Source organism: Pongo pygmaeus, chromosome 1, assembly GCF_028885625.2.
Source record: "Pongo pygmaeus isolate AG05252 chromosome 1, NHGRI_mPonPyg2-v2.0_pri, whole genome shotgun sequence".
NCBI classification, from domain to species: domain Eukaryota; kingdom Metazoa; phylum Chordata; class Mammalia; order Primates; family Hominidae; genus Pongo; species Pongo pygmaeus.
This window is the reverse complement of record NC_072373.2, coordinates 80,965,088-80,983,438: the sequence shown is the minus strand read 5'-3', so window position 1 is coordinate 80,983,438 and position 18,351 is coordinate 80,965,088. Positions and strand designations below refer to the sequence as shown.

General features: G+C 43.8%; 2 long non-coding RNA genes across 2 annotated transcripts in view; one reads left to right on the top strand and one right to left on the bottom strand.

Annotated features, from left to right (window-relative positions):
* Nucleotides 1-15,897, bottom strand: part of LOC134737823 (uncharacterized) — a 47,467-nt gene extending 31,570 nt beyond the window's left edge. The window contains exon 1 of the long non-coding RNA XR_010123153.1: nt 15,698-15,897. This is a non-coding gene — a long non-coding RNA (uncharacterized LOC134737823). The remainder of the gene's footprint in view (nt 1-15,697) is intronic.
* Nucleotides 15,898-16,513: 616 nt separating this feature from the next.
* On the top strand, nt 16,514-17,300 carry LOC129040811 (uncharacterized). Its single transcript, XR_008503727.1, has 2 exons — nt 16,514-16,886; nt 17,103-17,300. It is a non-coding gene; the product is annotated as an uncharacterized LOC129040811 (long non-coding RNA).
* The last annotated feature ends 1,051 nt before the right edge of the window (nt 17,301-18,351 follow it).

The window sequence follows — 18,351 nt, the reverse complement described above, 5'->3', positions numbered from 1 at the left end:
GAGAATTCCAATGAGCTGCAGAAATAATATTCTACCCATTTCCTAAATTTACTCCAACTCCTAACTCCTCAACTTTACAACCAGAGCTGGCAAAACGTTGGAATAAAGAGAGTTATGAGTCTGCACCCTTCTGCCAATTTGTGACCATCTGAAAAGCAGGGGCTATGTCTTTTTCATTATCGTCTCCACAGGGCCTGCACATAGCAGATGCTGTGCAGAGGCCTGTGGGAAAAAAAAAAAAATGAATAAGCGAGTTATAAATGGCTGTTGTTTTCTATTACACAGGTAAAAGTGTTGTTGAGTGAGATATGCCGTTAAATGTTGGCTTGGGTCTCGGGATCTCAGAGCACCTCAGTTTTGGCATGGCCAATCTGCTTCCTTCACCCTACCATCATAGTGAGAACAACGATATCACTTCACTTTTGTTTTATGGGTGGTCCTGGGAAAGTTGCTGTATAACTGAAAGCCCCATATAGAATGATGTAACCTAGTTGTTAACCAGAAAACTGAAAGATCCAGTGCAAAAAGTGAAGGTGTGAAAACCATAGGAAAAGTCATTCCTCTCAGGCAATGCTGTGATCTCAGGGGTAAGTTTTCCAGGCCTCAGGAATGCAGTGAAATGGGAATGGGCTTTGGACTCAAACACATCAGAACTCAGTGTGTGAGCTCTGCCACTTACTGACCTTCCTGAGCCTCCCTTCTCCCATTTGTAAAATCAGAATAATAGCACTCTCTCACAGGTTTGAGGTGGCAGTTAAACAAAATTAGTATACAAACCCATAGCTCAGTGGCTGGCATCAGTCAATGATTTATGCATGATCATTCCATTCCATTCCATTAGTTTGCCAATATGTATGAATATCCATTTATTTTGAATACTTCACTTACTAGTTTATTCTAAAGGCCTGGCAGATGTTTCAGGTCCCACTAAGATGAGGGTATGTGATGTCTCTGTCTTTGGAAAGGTGGATTGGAGGACATGAAAGGGAGAGAGAAAATGCTCAAACACAGACAGGTAGTCGGGACCTGCAGAGTCCAGTGCAAAATGAAAATGCAGGGCACTTGCTAAAAAATTTATTAAGAATTTCAAGAAGGTGACAATTAAGCATTAATCCAAGCAGGGGGTTCCACTAAGCTAAGGACACCATGTAACTGCATAGATTGCACACCGATGAAGTCAGCCCTAGAGCCAGGGCAGAGGTAAACTGGTTTCCAGACTTGGTACAGAAGATATACTGATGAAGTAAGTACAGTGAGTGATGCAGTTTCATGGTGTTACCCAAATGCTGGTTTTGTCATCAGGTAGCTCTAATACGATCACAGAGGACAGAGGTATTTTTTCTACAAAATACTTGAATACATGGGATTCATATTCTAAGCTAAACCTGACTGATAGTAAAGGTCATTTCAGGAGGAAAACACTTACAAAAACAAGCAAACTCCTATAGGAGTGGTTATTATTGCATAAAACACATAATAATTCTGTTCAGAGATTCAAATTGTTCCTGTATCATTGTTCATAGACGATACGGGGGAGAGGTCAAATTACAAAGCGTACAAAGCATTTATCTACTTACACAATTGCTACTTATTAAACCCCCTACTGTATACAAGGAATGGTGCCAGGTCATGTAAGGGAAACAGAAAAAGATATCTTCAGCCATAATATGATCTCTAACGTTCCTTTCAGGTCTAGCAATTTAGGATTCCTTGATGAAGACATAAGGCCTACCTTTAAGAAACTTAAGTTTAGTGCAGTAGCAGAAACTGAAATGGGCCAGGCAGAGTGGCTCATGCCTGTAATGCCAGCGCTTTGGAAGGCCAAGGTGGGCGGATCACTTGAGGCCAGGAGTTTGAGACCAGCCTGGCCAACATGGCAAAACACCGTCTCTACAAAAAATACAAAAATTGGCGTGGTGTGGTGGCAGACACCTGTAATCCCAGCTACTTGGGAGGCTGTGGCACAAGAATTGCTTGAACCCAGGAGGAGGAGGTCGCAGTGAGCTGAAATAGCACCACTGCACTCCAAAACAAAAAAATTAAAATGAAATTGCTCTGCATGGGGTGCTTATAACTGATTGCATAAATAAGCATATAAATAATTATTATTTGTATTATTATATAATAATATATTAATATAAATATATATTTATATTATTTTAATTATTATTTTATATAAATAATTTATATAAAAATCCTACGATAAAAAGGAAATCTAGGCAAAAGACCATATAAAAATCTAGATTTCTACTAAGCTCTTCAAACACTGAGAACACTGTTTTTTTGTTGTTGTTTTTTTTAATCTGATAGTAAAACTAAGTCACAGAATAGACAATGGGTTCTTCTGGAGGCAAACAATAAAGCTGTGGCAAAACATAGTCCCCTGTTGATAAATTACTGAATTTATTCACAGTGGTTCTCCATCCCCCTCTCCATCCTTGGTCCACTAATGAAGAATGTGCTTTAAATAAGCTATATGCCTCCCCTTTTTTCCAAGGTATAACAATTAATGGCATTAGTAAAAGACTCTACATAAATGTGTTGATGCCAATTTTGGAGCACAGGCTTTAGAAGTCAGACAACCTTGATTAGATTTTGAGTGTACCACTTATTAGGTATTAGTAACTTGGGCAAATTGCATAATCTTCCATTTTCTCATAAATTGCAATATTAATTCCTCTCCAGTTTTGTCTCGTTTTGTTTTGAGGATTAAAAGCATCTAGCTGTGGCTGGCACACAGCGACCATTCACCTGGTAATGTGCTCACTCCCTCCCCCCATCTTCTTACCTTCCTTCTATAAGACCTACTGTAAACAGAATGTCATGGGGCTGTAATGTATTTCACTGAAAATTGTGGAGTACCAAGATACAGTCCATGGAAGAGTAAACTAACCAGAGACAGAGTCAGGAAACCCAGGATGAGTAAGATCAAGACAGAGCTGATTAAGGATAAACGTTGACTTTATTTTCAACTTTGAATGTGCTAAATCCCACCATTGTGGGTTTCTCCTGATTCCCCTTAGTTTATTATAATCCCTCACTGAATGTACCATGAGCAATCCTGGCATTTGATCTGATCCAGGCATTTGAACAGCAGAATCAAAACGGTCAACTTAAAAAGAGGAAGGGAGATAAACAAGGCTGGAGAAAGAAGAGACCTAAGAGTTCTACCTGTTTTTGTTTTTGTTTTTCCAGGAAATTGAATTGGCAATTGTAAATGACAGATTGAACCTAAAGGAAGAAGAGAGATGTTATTTCTCTCACGGTCTATTATACTGGAATGCAGACAGAGAGCTGCTGCTGCAACATGGCCAAAGGACCCTGCCTGGGTGCTATTTGCAGGACACCAAAAGCCCCTAATAAACTAAATGGACCTAAAATTCCCCATTATTAGTTTCACATTAAATAAGGCACTGATCCCCAAGGAGTCCCTAGTGCCTGTGCACACAACAGAACACAGAATTTTGAGGGAATGAGCATGGGACATGGGAGTTCTGATGGCAGGGACCTCACTGGCTGAAAATGCAGAAAGAGGTCGAAAGCTGCCAAAGACAAGTTAACACACTCCAAGGCTTTGCCTGGCCTGGGCTTGGGGCTCCCACGGAGGTTACAGAGTGTCCAAGACAGCTCAGAACTGCCGTGTGGGGGAAATTCTCAGCCAACCTCATCTTATGACCATCCTTGTAGTCAGGACTGCACAATCCTTCTCATCTTGTGCTTGTTTTGAGCCTACCACCCATCAAAATTCTGTTTATTTCAACCTTTACTAAGATAGGAGGGATTTGAGGTACACTGTTCTAATCCGCAGCGTTTTGTTACGAAGAACAGGTTCCCATTCAGGCTAATTCTAGAAAAGAGGGTTTTAATGTCGGGATACAGAAATCTCACAGGAATCCAAAGATAGGGCTGCTTGGTACAGTGGGTCCCGTGAGAAGAGGAACTGAGAAGATGTTCAGAACTCTGGCAGAAGCTGCTTAGCAGTCTTCCAGTGTTCATTCTTCTTTTCTTCTTAGTAATAGAACCCTGTGTGCTTTATGTGGGCACGTGGCTGCCGGTTGCACACTACAGTCCCCAGCCTGCCTTGCAGCGAGGTATGACTATGTGAGTAATGAGGTATAAATGGAAGTGAGATGTACAAATTTGGCATCATCTTCTTAAAGACAAAGCCACTTGTCCTGGATTTTCTCCTTGCAGTAAGACGGAATGCAGATGCAATGTTGACTCAGGCTCAGTCAAGCAAAGGAGGACACCACCACTGGGGACGCGAGAGTAACAAGAGAGGAGAGCAGGCTCTCTCAATATCCACACAGCAGAGCCACCATTCCAGCCTGGATTATTCACTGCCAGGCTGTTACAAAAGAAAGAAATAACTGCTATTTTCTTTGATTCCCTGTATTTTTGGGTCTCTATTACAGCAGCTTGGCTTACATCTTGCCTGACACAAGAATTGAGGGCTAGCTTATAGATGGAGCTTCCCTTGAGTCAGTGTTCACTCCAGTCCACTCTGCTATAGCTGGGTGGAAGGGGCACCATAGTAAAAACAGCAGTTTAGGTAATGCTTCTGGCACATGTCTATAGATCATATCATGAGGCCAGTTCACTGAAGAAGCATTTGAATCTGTCAGGTTCCTGAAAATCCTCTACCAGGAGTACATTAGCTCTGTAAGCATCATATTCTAAAATCCTCAATGATTATGTTTTCTCAGTGCAAGTCATCAATTCTCCAGCATCCAGTGCTCAGATCATGTCTAATTACAGCACTGGGGAGTTTTATATATACCTGTAGTTCTGGTTCTCAAATTCTGGTGCACATTGGAATCAACCGACCCCCACCCCTAGAATTTTTCACTCAGTAGTTCTAGAATGGGGCCAGAGAATTTACATTTCTGCTAAGTTCCCAGGTCATGCTGATGCTGCTGGTCTGGGGACCACAATGTAAGACCCACTTATACACTGCATGTACTACTGCCCCATGTGATGTAGGGAACGCACACAGCTGCCACTGGCATAGTATACAACATCTTAAAGCCAGATGCTAATAGGAACACCAGACATTCTACTATTTTAGAATATTCAAAATACAAGTCTGCATCTCCAGTCTGTGACTTGGTAACTAAACAAAAATGTAATTTATTTAACAAATATTGTAAGTACTTATTCTGTGTCAGGCACTGGAAGCCAGCCATGACGAAACAGACAAAAATATCAGACACTATTCCGCTTAAATTCAAAAGGGAAAAGCTATCATGTATTGATTTCTATTAGGTCTTAAGGCCTTAATTCTCTCAAGTTCCCACAATGAAAATAAAATACAGATGGCGTTATTTCCGTTTCCAAGATGAGAACGTGGAGCCTCATATAGTTAGGTAATTTTCACAGTTTCAGATGGCTGTGTCTTGGAAACCCATGCACTTTCTACAGCACCACAATGAAATATATCCGGCTAACTCTACAAAAGGGCTCTTAGATAAAATCCCCTATATTTTGTCATCAAAAAATTTCTTTTTTTACTACCATAACCCAGAAACATCCCTGAAAAGTTGAGGACCTTGAAGTGTAAGGTATCAAGTGCTGTGATGGGAGGATCATAGATTTCAAGAAGGGAACAGTTTATACCTCTTGCCAACAACCCACTTTCTAAACCATCTGGCCAGGTAAGTTACTGCTGGTTTCAATAAACTTTCGGGGTTCAGAAGAAGTTTACTTTGAATATCAACCTTACATTAAACTAGCAAGTCCCCTGGTTAAAACTGGAGATTCCTCCTTCAATGATTTTTTCAACATATATTTCTTGAAACTTTTATGTTCCAGGCACTGTGCTGGAAACTGTGGATAATTCACAGGTAAAATAATACTTCGTCTCTTTTTTTAAGGAGTTCACAGTTTGAATATAGACCTTCTTCTTAGTTGTTCTCCAGGTACTGTGCTTGAGTCCTTCTTAGGGATATTTTCTTATGTTTTGAATACTTCATGGTTTGAATTTTTAATCTTTATTCATAACCCCAATTCATACATCAGCTCATCCTGTTTTCTTTTTAGTGGGGCTATTAATATATAAGAGTTGGATATTTGGCAAGATAGCATAATGAATTATTTTTAAAAGAGAAATGACAGTGATTATTCAAAATCTTGTTAAAATACTAAAAAGAGGAGGTAAAACCCGGCGCAATGGGAGAAAGGACAAAATCCTTGGAAGGTAAAGAATCTATGATCCTTAAAGAAAGATAGGAAGCTGCCCTCAAGATGAGACAGAGAAGGAAAGAATCTTAGAAGAGGAAGAAGAGGCCTTTGGTGTTGAGTTTAAAAAGCAACTGGGGTGGGCAGAAAGAAAGAAAGACCAAAATGTTCAGTATAACTCTTGTCTTAAAGGACTTTCACACCATTAGTTGTTAAATTGTATGTTTAGAACTCACTCAGCGTGGTTGGCCACGTGGATTTTTAACTTCAGAACAATTATACTCCAATTATTTTAATTTTAAAGAAACAAGGATTAAAGTGCATCAGCTCACTTTAATAGGTGACCATATGTGTGATTAAATTTGGAGGCTGGAAATCAGACTTAAGGTTGTGGAGGACTTAGGTTTTGCTTCAGAAGCCCCACAACAAGGATTTCCTGTCACTACTTTACCTAAGAGAGGAGGTTGGTTGTGGGGAGGGCAGATAGTGAGCTACCAGGTGATAATCAAGTCTTGGTTTATTTCTTTAAAATTGTCTGTGCACAGGTGCTACCGTGAACACACATTGTTTCATTCCACATAATCTGGACTCCCTAAGCTCAATTAACAGCTGTCTCCAAATTTTCCTTGGCATTTTCAGGTCTCAAAGAGGAAGTTGTTTTATAAGTTTCTTCTCTCTAAATGTAAGCAGACTGAGGTAGCTCTTAAATACAACGGTCTTATCCTGAAGGCTCATTCCTCTGCGCATCATGGGCCTCTTAATATCTATACTGTACTGTCTTCCCAACTGCAATGGTCTTCTCAAATACTGTGGTGTGTGCAAATTACCTGGGAAGCTTATTCATATGAGGATCCCAGGTACCTCCTCAGATACGTTAATTCAATAGGGTTGGGATAAAGTCCAGGAATCTGCATGTTAATGGAGCTAAGCAGGTAAATCTAATATAGACAGTTCACTTCAACATATTGATAAACTCTATAATTGTATTAGGGTTGGAGACAAATGTGCAGGTGCAGTGACTTCATGGATTCACCTAAATTCACTGAGTGCATACTATGTACCCATCACTGTGCTAGACACAGGGGATACCAAGGTGGCAAAAGCTAGTGCTCATAAAATTAAAGTCTCATCAAATAATCACATGAATGAAAAATTATTATCTGTGACAAATGGCACAAGGAAGAGTTATACAATGACAGGAAAACCTGTGGCTAAGGCATTTTTTTTTCTTAGAAGTCAAGGAAGTCTCCCCTAAAGACTCCAAGAAGGGAAAGATAAACATTCCAGATACAGAGGAAATAGCATGCGCAAAGGTCTTGTGGCCATGGAGAGTTTACAGAGTCAGAGAAGCAACCTAGTGTCCTCAATAATGTGTAGTCCAATGCTGGTCAACTCTAATACAAGCTTCCAAGTGTCGCTGTGATATTCCATCCTTCTGGAAGGCTAGTGAAATTGAAGGACTAGTGATCTGCTGAAAGTAGCTATTAATTTACAGCTAAATGGGAACTGCACTAAGCCCTACTGTCAGTTAACATGCTGAAACTGGCACCCAGCTGGCTTGCTGGGGCTGAGTAACCACACCCTGCCCAGCTGCAACTTGTACTAAGAATGGACAATAGCTGTCTAAATCCCACAAGCCCCCAAAGAGGCTGACAGATATTGCAGCTATGATTGCAACAGGAAGTAGAGAAGGGTGGTGGGTGGGCAGAATATTAACAGAGCCAGCCCTTGCCAACTGGGCAACATCACAGACTGTGCCATGGCAAGGCATGCATCTGCTTCTGTGCACTCTTTAAAAGATTTTTCTCCAGCTCTATGCCCCTGTCATTTCCACAGCCACGTCTCCTGACCCCAGTGGCCTGAACTCTTCTAATGGTTTGCCCTTCGAATGGCTTATCTTTCTTACCACAAAAGAAAGAGATTTGATCTTCTCATTGGAGAATAAAATATGAGACAATGGGCCCCCTCCCAGGATTCGTCTTTGAAAAAGGCTTTGTCAATACTGACACAAAAAAGCACATCCATATGTGTCAAGTTTCTCTGCATCACTGTGGCAGAGGCAGTGACAGAACCTCTAATTTTTAACAGGGGACAAGTGCCCTGAGTAAAGACTGTATTTCCGAGCATCCCATATGGCTAAGTGTTGTCCTGAGGCCAAATTCTGACCAATGATATAGGAGCAGACGTGTAGGACATCTAGGATGGATGTTTCCTTGAAGGGAGGTTGGCACTTCTGTTTTTGCCCTCCTCCACCCTGGATGTGATGACTGGTGTCCATGAATGCAAGGACCATGTAGAAGGGATGTAAAAAGATGAGCTGGAAGGGGCCTGGCTCCCTGAGGACTTACTGGAATAAAGCCATCATCCCAGTCCTGGACTACCTACCTCTGGATTTGTAAGTCAGAGGGAAATAGAATCCCATGATGTTGAAGCTGCTGTTATTTTGGGTGTCTGTTACAGCCAAACCTAACCCTAACTGATAAAGCTATCATGGGGATTTTTTTTTTCTCTTTTTCTTTTTTGATGGAGGATCACAGTGAAGTTTTTTCTTGGAGTCCCTCAAATGTAGGCAATGATATTCTCCATCTTCATGTGTGGCTGTGTGGTTTAACCCAAGCAGAATCATGAGATGGAAAATGAACATGGACTGGAAGAATGAGGCCTCAGTCAGAGACCAGCCCTGCCCTAAGCTCACCAGCCATTTTTCCACTCTAAGTTTTCACTTTCTCATATGAAAAATCGCCTCTAAGTTCTCATACAAATCTGATAGTTTCTAAGACTTGGCATGCTCAGTTTCACCCAACCCCTGCACCAATCTGCCAATGAAGGGAAATTATTATTAGGATGAAGTGTTTGCATCTCACCAACAGGTTACATTTTTAAAATCCATATGTTACCTGTTCGGAACTTGCAACACATTTTTCTATAGGTCGATAACATACATGAAGGTTAGCTTTGCAAGCACACTCCCAAAAGATATTTAATTAACTCACAGTTAAACTATAGTGCTGGGAGGTTCACAAAACCAAAAAAAATAATAAATTGTAAAAGGTTGACATTGGGGAGTAAAGTGCTCAATTTCAAATTGGAGGAAGGGGTAGAAGCATCTTTTCTTCCACCCATGGCAGAGAAGGAAGCTGTGTTTGGTACTGAGAACAATACCTGTATTCCGTGTCCTGGAGGCAAGAATAATCATTTCCAAGTAACTGCACTTTTTTCCCATCAGGGGTAGAAAGAGTAGGCCTGTGTGAGGACTGAGGGGAAGGGCATGGCAGGCAGAGGGGAAGCCCTGTGTTTTGGAGGTGAGAACAACATTGTTCTCACCTCTAAGTAACAACACTTCCATTTCATATCTAGATGTGTATGAAAGCTAAGAAAATGGGAGTCTTGATATGTTTCAAATATCCTATGAGACCACTGCCTGGTTTCCTTGAGTCTAATTCTAATTTCATTTGAAATATTGTCCTGTAGGTGAAAGGCCATTTTCTGAGCACGTCCAAGTTTCCTTAAGCAAACATTATGCAGAAGCCATGGGAGAAGCAAAAGGAGGAAGACTGCTGTCTTTTAGGACAATGGTGTTTTACAGTTACGCTTGACTTTTCCCATTGGCCATCGCGGCATAGAGCCGAGCGTCACCCACTTCAACCCAGGAGGGCAGCAGTGGAGAAACAGTGAGGAGGGAACCTGATTTCCTATGCTAGAGGAACTTGTATCTTTCCTTCCTACCCCTTATGAATGGGGGAGTGATAGGCATGAAGTCACAGTTCCCTGATGAACTTAGATCTGCTTCACTCCAGTTCTTCTTTTAGAAAGGCCCATCTATGGATAAAGACAATGTGGCACATATACACCATGGAATACTATGCAGCCATAAAAAAGAATGAGTTCATGTCCTTTGCAGGGACATGAATGCAGCTGGAAACCATCATTTTCAGCAAACTAACACAGGAACAGAAAACCAAACACCGCATGTTCTCACTCATAAGTGGGAGTTGAACAATAAGAACACATGGACACAGGGAGGGGAACATCACACACTGGGGCCTGTCCTGGCGTGGGGGGCTAGGGGAGGGATAGCATTAGGAAAAATACCTAATGTAGATGACGGGTTGATGGGTGCAGCAAACCACCATGGCACATGTATACCTGTGTAACAAACCTGCACGTTCTGCACATGTATCCCAGAACTTGAGTATAATTTAAAAAAAAAAAAAAAAAAAAGAAAGGTCAGTTTAGGGAGTGTATACTCAGGGCAACTTGAATCTATGCTCCCAGGTAAACATTTAAAAAAGAAAAGAAAGGAAGGAAGAGAAAAAAAAAAGGGCAGTCTTGACCCTGCACTTATAAGTCTTATCTTTTCCCTGTTAAAAAAAAACTAGGCCTGGTGCAGTGGTTCACACCTATAATCCCACCACTTTGGGAGGCTGAGCTGGGAGCATCAATTGAGCCCATGAATTTGAGACCAACCTGGGGAAAATAGTGAGACCTCATCTCCACAAAAAATAGAAAAATTGGCTGGGTGTGGTGGCGTGTGCCTGTGGTCCCAGCTACTCTAGAGGCTGAGCTGGGAGAGTCACTTGAGCCCAGGAGGTTGAGGCTGCAGTGACCCATGATCACACTACTATACTCCAGCCTGGGCAATAGAGATCCTGTCTCAAAAACAACAAAACAACAGCAAAAACAAACCCCCTTTGTCCCAATCAAAGGAGTTCTCTCATCCTACCCTAATGAAATGTGTCCTGTGTTTCTGTGCGTTTGCACATGCTTCCCCTCTGCTCATGCCTTTCCTCTCACTTCTTCACACCAGCTAATTCTTCCTTGTCCAAATGTCCCCATCTTTCGGAAGTCATCCCAACTCTCAGGAGGAATAAGTCCTATGTGCTCTCCTAGCACCCTAAGCAAATTTCATGCTGTCCCCACATGTCAGAATAAACTGCTTGACCATCTTGACTCTCCAGTGACAAGCACATTGTGAGGTCCATCAATATTCAGTAAATTAGCAAACAAATGTTCCTTCCTGCCTGGTATTATCTCAGGCACCATCAATATTTCTGTACAGGATTTACCTCTTGCACAAAGGGTATCTCTTCTCTAAATTCCCATTGTATCTCTTGTTTGTGGTATTCATTGTGAAACACAATCATTTAGCACTTTGCATTGTTGTTCATTCATTTCTGTGTATTTTGTTCCCCAACCAGAATGTTTGCTGCTAAAATGTCCAGACTATATCTCAGATGTCATGTTCTTTGTTATTCCCACAGTTTCTAATATAATACTATACACACAGTAGGCAACTGATGAATGATTGACGGATGAGTGCATGAATCCAAAAAAATGCTTCTTTAAATTGTGACCTCCATGAAGATTTACAAGATCTTGGAGAGATTTTTAACATAAAAAATAAACCAGCCTTTACATGACAGCACCCAGTTGGTGCCATAAGCTATGCTTGCACTTTCTATGGGTATACATTTTCCTCCTGAAGTGGCAGTTATATCTAGTGGATCTGAGCCTGGTCTCTGGAGCTAGACTGCCTGGGTTTGAAGGTGGCCTCCCTTCTTGCTAGCCTTAGTCTATAAAAGACTTGGCTGCTTCATTTGTAAAATGAAGATGATACTAATAGGACCTACCTCATTACGCCGTAAGAAAGATAATATAAAGCAGAAAACAGGGGAGGAGGGAAGGTAATTCACATTAAATACTTGGCGTAGTGTCTGGCTTCCAGTAAGTGTCTGATAAATGCAGTTATCAGTGTGGCTTCTAAGATGATGACAGTAGGTTTAAATGGAACAAGAACTCTTAGAGAAGCCAGGGCTCAATCATACTGGTCTTTTCATTATTCCACTTATTTATGCGGGCAGTGTCCTTGGTGGTATCACTGTAAGGAAAGGTATAGCAATGACTTTTAGAACTAAGAAGTTAAATTCCCCAGTGGGACGCGTCATGCCATGTAACTGGATGGAGGCCCATCAGGTACGCAGGATGCATTTCAGTAACGTCTTAGTAAAAGGAGTGTGCCTTCTGCTGGGATGATTGGGTGCAATGACATGTGCATGATACATATGAAAGACTGAATGTTATCATTTATTCATCAAAAAACATGCTGTTAGCTAGCCAGAATACAGATACTGCAAACAGCCAGTTTGCCTAAAGGATTTGCTCCTTCAGATCATAAAACCTCCTCATTACTCAGTATAGAGATGAGTATAAATTAAGTTGTAAGTTAGTTTATGCAAATTATTTTACATTTTCCTGCCTCCCAGCTCCTCCCAAAAGTAAAATAAATGCAAAACAGTCTTTTTTCATTTCTTCCCTTTGTTTTGATCCCTACAAACTAAGCACAATATTTCTAGAAAGATATGGAAAGGTACAGCGCCCCAGAAATAAGAAAAGTTGGTATATTTTATGGGGTATAAAAGGTTCTTTATTCTGTGTTTGTTCGCCTACCTGTCATCCTGCTTATCTGAAAGTGCCTGTCTGCCTTACACCAGGCAACAGCTAAGCAGCCATTTAATCCTGCATGACTCCCTCCTCTGTATCTGGACCACATCGCAGGAAGGAACGTACACCAAGGCAGTCCAGGCTTAGGTTTCCCAGCAACCTGTGACCTGGCTGGAAAATGTGAACTGTGCCAATCCGATTCCCTTTGCCTGGAATCCAGACTAGAAGCAAGGTAAGCCTTGCCAGTTAGCCATGGGAACTGCAGCTGCAGGATCATGAGAAACGCAGGATCACAAGAACCTCTGCCAATTGACCTGCATGGAAAACAAAGTTGGGCATTGGGACAGCTGAAGAAGCAGAGAAAGTCAGGGTTGGTTAGAAGGAAGAAGCAGCATTTAGAGTTCAGTTGAGTCATTTCAGCAGGTAAATGCTAGAACAGCCAGAACCAAGCTCTCTGGACCCTGGCCCAGCACCATCCCAGGACAGTCCTCGTGAGGACAGCATTTACAGTACCTTGTCCTGGAGATCAGGGATGGATGGCCCCCTGCCCTTATTGCTTCATAGGTATCCGTTTCACTTGTGTTAGATTTTGAGGGAGGGGGTATCTCTGTTTTTTGCAAGTACAAGAGATTTTTCTAAAACACTTACTTGGCATCAGTGTTAGAGGGGCGTTGGCTCAAAAAAGCCATGAAGGCATAGCTTTGTGATAACAGTAGTTGGCAAGATGATAATGTCCAGATCATACACAAATATTAGCTCCACTGAACTCTGATCTCCTCAGAACCAGGGTACCTGCTTTAAAGAGGACATGAGCAAATGAGAAATCATGCAGATGAAGGCAGCAAGTATAATGAGAGGGTTGGAAAGTTTCTCACACAAGTACTGAAGAAATAGGAGATTTTTTACTCGAAAAAGTGAAAATTAGGGAGACAAAGGATGTTTCTAATAGATGTAGAGCTGCCACGTGGAAGATACACCAGGGTTGCATTTTGTTCCTTTAAAGGCAAGAACTAGGACTGGACAGAAGTTATAAGGAGCTAGGATTTAGCCCAGAGTTTCCCAACAATGGAATGAGAGCTGCAAGATATGGAGTATACAGCCTCTGGAGGTGTTCAACGAGAGGCCAATTGACCAGCTACCTTGTCCCAGGAGAGGGGAGTTTGTACTAGAGAATATCTGATATTATCTTCAGTGTTAATACACAATGAGTTTATCTACAATGACTATATATTACCTCTAGGCTCTAAACAAACGCTGCTGAAAGAAGCTGAAGATCAAGCAGACCATAAAATAGATATTCCTCCTTATCTCTAGAAGACTCCAAGTGGTCCAGCAAGAGAGGAGTCACGAAATACCTCAGATCCTCTCTCATCTACATTTGTCTCTGGGGCTGTTGAGACCATGCCTCTGCCAGGAGAATGATGTCGTGGGACCTCCTCTTACTGAGATTAGCCTCTCAGAAGGGTGTCTGCTCATTGCCTTTTAAGCAGATGGAAAATTCTGGAAAAGAACTTTATTTTCAAAAGCTTAGAGGAGGTGCTGGTCGGTGCCAGTTTTCCAAGGAAAAAAACCAAATTCAACCAATTTACCCCCCCACTGGGGGAGTACAAAAAAGCAGGCAAGCTAAGTCTGAAAGCTCTAACAATGGTTTAGCACCACTTATCCAAGGGCCTTCAGGCCTACCACCTACCAATCATGCAAGTAAGTTCAGATATATTGCAAAGACCAGACACCTCTGTGGTCCTGCTAGAACAAATCAAACAAAAATCATTCTCTGTGTGTCTTCTTTTCTGTGCCTGCCCTGGTCACCTCAACTATCCACATTTAATAATTTGGCAAAGGACATGGCAGGTGGAGAGAAATCCCAGTATTCTCACTATATCAGGGGTGCTTTCTGGACTTCGTCTCAGGAAACAGGAAACAGCATAGCAGAAAACAACTTCTGGGAGTCTGCTAGTCAAGGCCTGGGAGCCAAGGTGATGAGCGGGTAAGCTACCACTCCCACTGATGACAGGAATGGTCCGCTTACCAACATCCCTAGCAAAAAAAGAGTCCTTTTTTGTTATTTCCATACTATGTCCTCACACAAGGATTCGATTCCAGATCCAGTAAAATAGGAAAGTGCCAGAACAGAATGCCTTCAGATGAAAGAAGTGGAGGGATAGGGTCTAAACTGCAGCAGTGCTAAATTATTGTTAGAAACCAGAACCATTTTGGAGAATGATTTGGTTTTCTGTCAAACAGGCCAGGTCCATTGTGCAGCACAGAATGAAGCCCTGGAGCAATCCAGCATCCTTCTGTGATGATAAGGCACTCAGCCCAGCCCCATGTTAGGTGCAACCCAGGTATCTATGCATGTCCTGGCCAATGTGGCAAGTCCAGCAGCATTTCCCAGTGCTCATCCTCTCCCAGCCCTCTTTGTCTTCCTTTGCAGAACTGTGCATTCCACTGCAAACCGAGCCTGCCATTGAGCCATTTTTCTCTGCACTGCACATAGTTTCTGCTGCCAGGATGAGTCACCATGCAACACATACCCTCATCCCCTCCACGCTGTACTTAAAATACTCTAGGGCTGGCCAAACAGAACCCCACTGTGAGTGAGCACGTGTGTGAAGGTGGGATTGGCAGCTCAGCCCTGCGGAGCCCTCTGCAGAGCAGTCTGCATTGTTTGGCAGAGAGATTCAGAGAGCCAATATTTGGGGAGGGGCAGAGAGGGGAAGGTCTGTTTTTCAAATCTGGTTCGACCTCATGCAGCCTGCCAAGTTGCACCCTCTCTTTTGCAGGCACCCTCACTTTAGCTTCTCTGAACAGAAGGATCTTACTGCTAGGGGTTGATTTGTCCTGCCTCTTCTCCCAGCCCAGCTTCTGACTGGCCACCTTGCTACAAACAGGACTGCTCTGTCCTGCTTTTACCTGCCAGCCTGTCTGCCTCCAGCGTAGATTTTTCTTCAATCGCAACAGCACCTATTCATCTCCTGAGTTAGAACTTGTCATCCTCACTGGGACGGAGGTCTCTCACTGCTTTCCTGCCATTCCTGCTCTCCGCTTCCCCTCATCCACCCACACACAGAGCACTAACCTTGGGCAGAACCAATCACAGGACTCCAGAACCATGCCTCTTCCCCAGCCTGCACTGAAAAAAGGGATTAAAAATTGTTGTCTTCCTCCTGAGCCTTTAAACTGAACTGAATAATTTCTTTCTCCTTTCTGCAGAGAAACACTGGATTTCCATAGGCATTGATTGAAAAGTTGTCTTAGTTCCCCATGGTCCACACCCTCTTCCACGCCCAGCCACACACTCCACCTGCCGAGGCACCCCTCTCATTGGAGAACCACACATGTTCTGCTTTCAACCTGCTGCTACAGCACCCTTCACAGAAGGGGCCTTGGAACAAAAGCCCAGCTCAGCACAGCCCAACGGGACATAACGTACTTGAGTTATTCATTACTTGAGTTGGAGGAGGTCACAGAGCAGGAAGCGCACTGGAAAGCAAGGGGAAAGGTGGCAGAGAGGGTGGGGAATGCGTCAGGGTCACCTTCTAGGGGCTGATGGGAACTCAGAGTCCTGGTACGGGGTAGGTATCAGAGTGGGAAGGTGACAAAGTCATAGCAACAGCCCCAAGGTTAGCCAAGGTCAGATGGAAACAGCTGATTATAACTAAGCCAGCTACTTAGTAGCTCTTGCCATGCCTCAGGCACTGTGCTTAACACTTTCCCATATCTCTCCTTTTATCCTTGCAATAATGTATCACTTCAATTTTATGACTGAGGGAACAGCCCTGGAGAGAACAAGTGACTTGCCCAAGGTCACCCAGCTAGCATGCATGTTCTGAAGCTGGGAATGTGAATGTAGGTCTTTACCAGCTTGTTCTGTGTGATGAAGTGGTTAGATGGGTGGTACAATTCCAGATGGTCTAGAGTGGCTGGGCAAGTGGATTCTGAGATGAGCTACTGAGATAAATCTGGATCCTATAGGGCTGAGATCATGTTCTCCAGCAGCAGTCCCAGGTCTGGGTGGAAACCTGGAGGTTTTCAGGAAGCCTGGAGGAGGCTGGCTTAGGATGAGCTGCTGCATTGGCTATGCAGACGTGACCCTCAGGACTTTATCTGAACCTGTGAAGAGTTTCCATGCAGGGAAGGGGGGATGAGTAGAGCTAGGGACCTAAAATTTGAGAGGGGAAGATATTCCCCAGTGGAAGACAGTAAATCAAAGACTAGAGACCAAGCATCAGTCTACTGGGTGTTTGCTACACCTCTGAAGAGCTAAGGTAGGACACTTCTTTTAGGAGAAAAGAAAATCTGTCACTGGAGACTCTCTTTACATATTTTGTCTTACCATATGCTTCTTTTGGAAGGGGGGTTGGGAATCAAGGTACAGGAACGGAGTGGGCACAAGTAAGGGCACCACGACCTCCCAGAACCACCTCATCCCTTCCCATGCTACCCTTCCCCCACTCATCTCTTTTTGCTGATTCTGCCTACAGGTTTTCCCTCCTGTTACAGTAATGGACACTCAACAACACATACCCTTCCCAGCAACCTGTCCTGCTGGAAAACTACTCGATAAGGTAACTTCTGCCTGAAGGGGACCAGGGTCATCATACCCGCAAGTGCAGCCTCTTCCCGCAGCTCTCATACTACCAAGCTGGGGTTTTTCCAACATAAACATTACAGGGGCTAAACGAGAGGTGGCTTCCTTTCTCAATAAGCTGTTCTCTCTCTCGGTTGCCCTTGACAGAGCCCTGCAGCCTCCCCCACTGGGGCTTGGTGGATAGGTGGTCGCTTCTCCCCCGAATTTCAGGAATGTTCAGGTTTGCACAGGTCCTGCAGGCGAGCTTGGAGAATGATTAGAAAAATGCTCATTCTTAATCAGTTCGGGCTTGTCTTTATGCCGGCGAGGTTGACCTTGGGGACAGAAGGGTGGCCAGGACAAGGACAAGCATCCTGGTATTGGGGAATTCTCTGATATGGGGCTGGGACGTCAAGATGGGCCATGATGGCCCCTGGGGATGGGGCTTCTCTGCAGTGGAAGCAGAAGCATCCCGGTGTTTTCTGCTGTGTCACTGCCCTCAGAGGGATGTATAAAGCTGCTTGGGGGCTCATAGGAGGGGGATGAAACCAAGAGTTTGGCTTTCCAGCAACAGCGGACAAAGGGTGGGAAGGGGTACTCTATGCCCCAGGTCTGCAACATCTTGCCCTAGCGCTAGGTTTTCTCAACGGTCCTTTGGCTCCAAGAATTTTACAGAACAAAGGGATCGATACCCCCAAGGGGGCATAAAAGCATGCCAATGAGAATACCCGCCGCCGACCTGGCACCAAGAAAGTCCTCGGTGGATGGGTCACGTGCAGATATTGTTGCCTGGGGTCTAGACTGGCGTGAGTCTCAACCGGTTTCTACGGGACAACTCACTGCGGGTTACCCCTCCCGAGCCCTAGCTCCGGGCTACCGCCCTGGGTGGGTTTGGCAATTGTCCTGCTCGAGGTGGTTCAGGCCGCCCACAAGGGGCACAGCCAGGCAGTCAGGAACAGGGGCTGTCGGCTGGGCTGGCCTGCAAAGAAGAGGGAAGGGCCGGAACTGCAACCGCAGTGGCGGGGACTGCGAGGGGGCGGCAGGTGCAGGAGCGGGAGGCGGGGCGGAGCTGGGCAGAGTCCTCGCCGGTCCGGCGTCCCGGAGTGACCTTCCCCCACTCTGCCAGCGCCCCGGAGGGGTGGACCCACAGCCCAGGGAGGCAG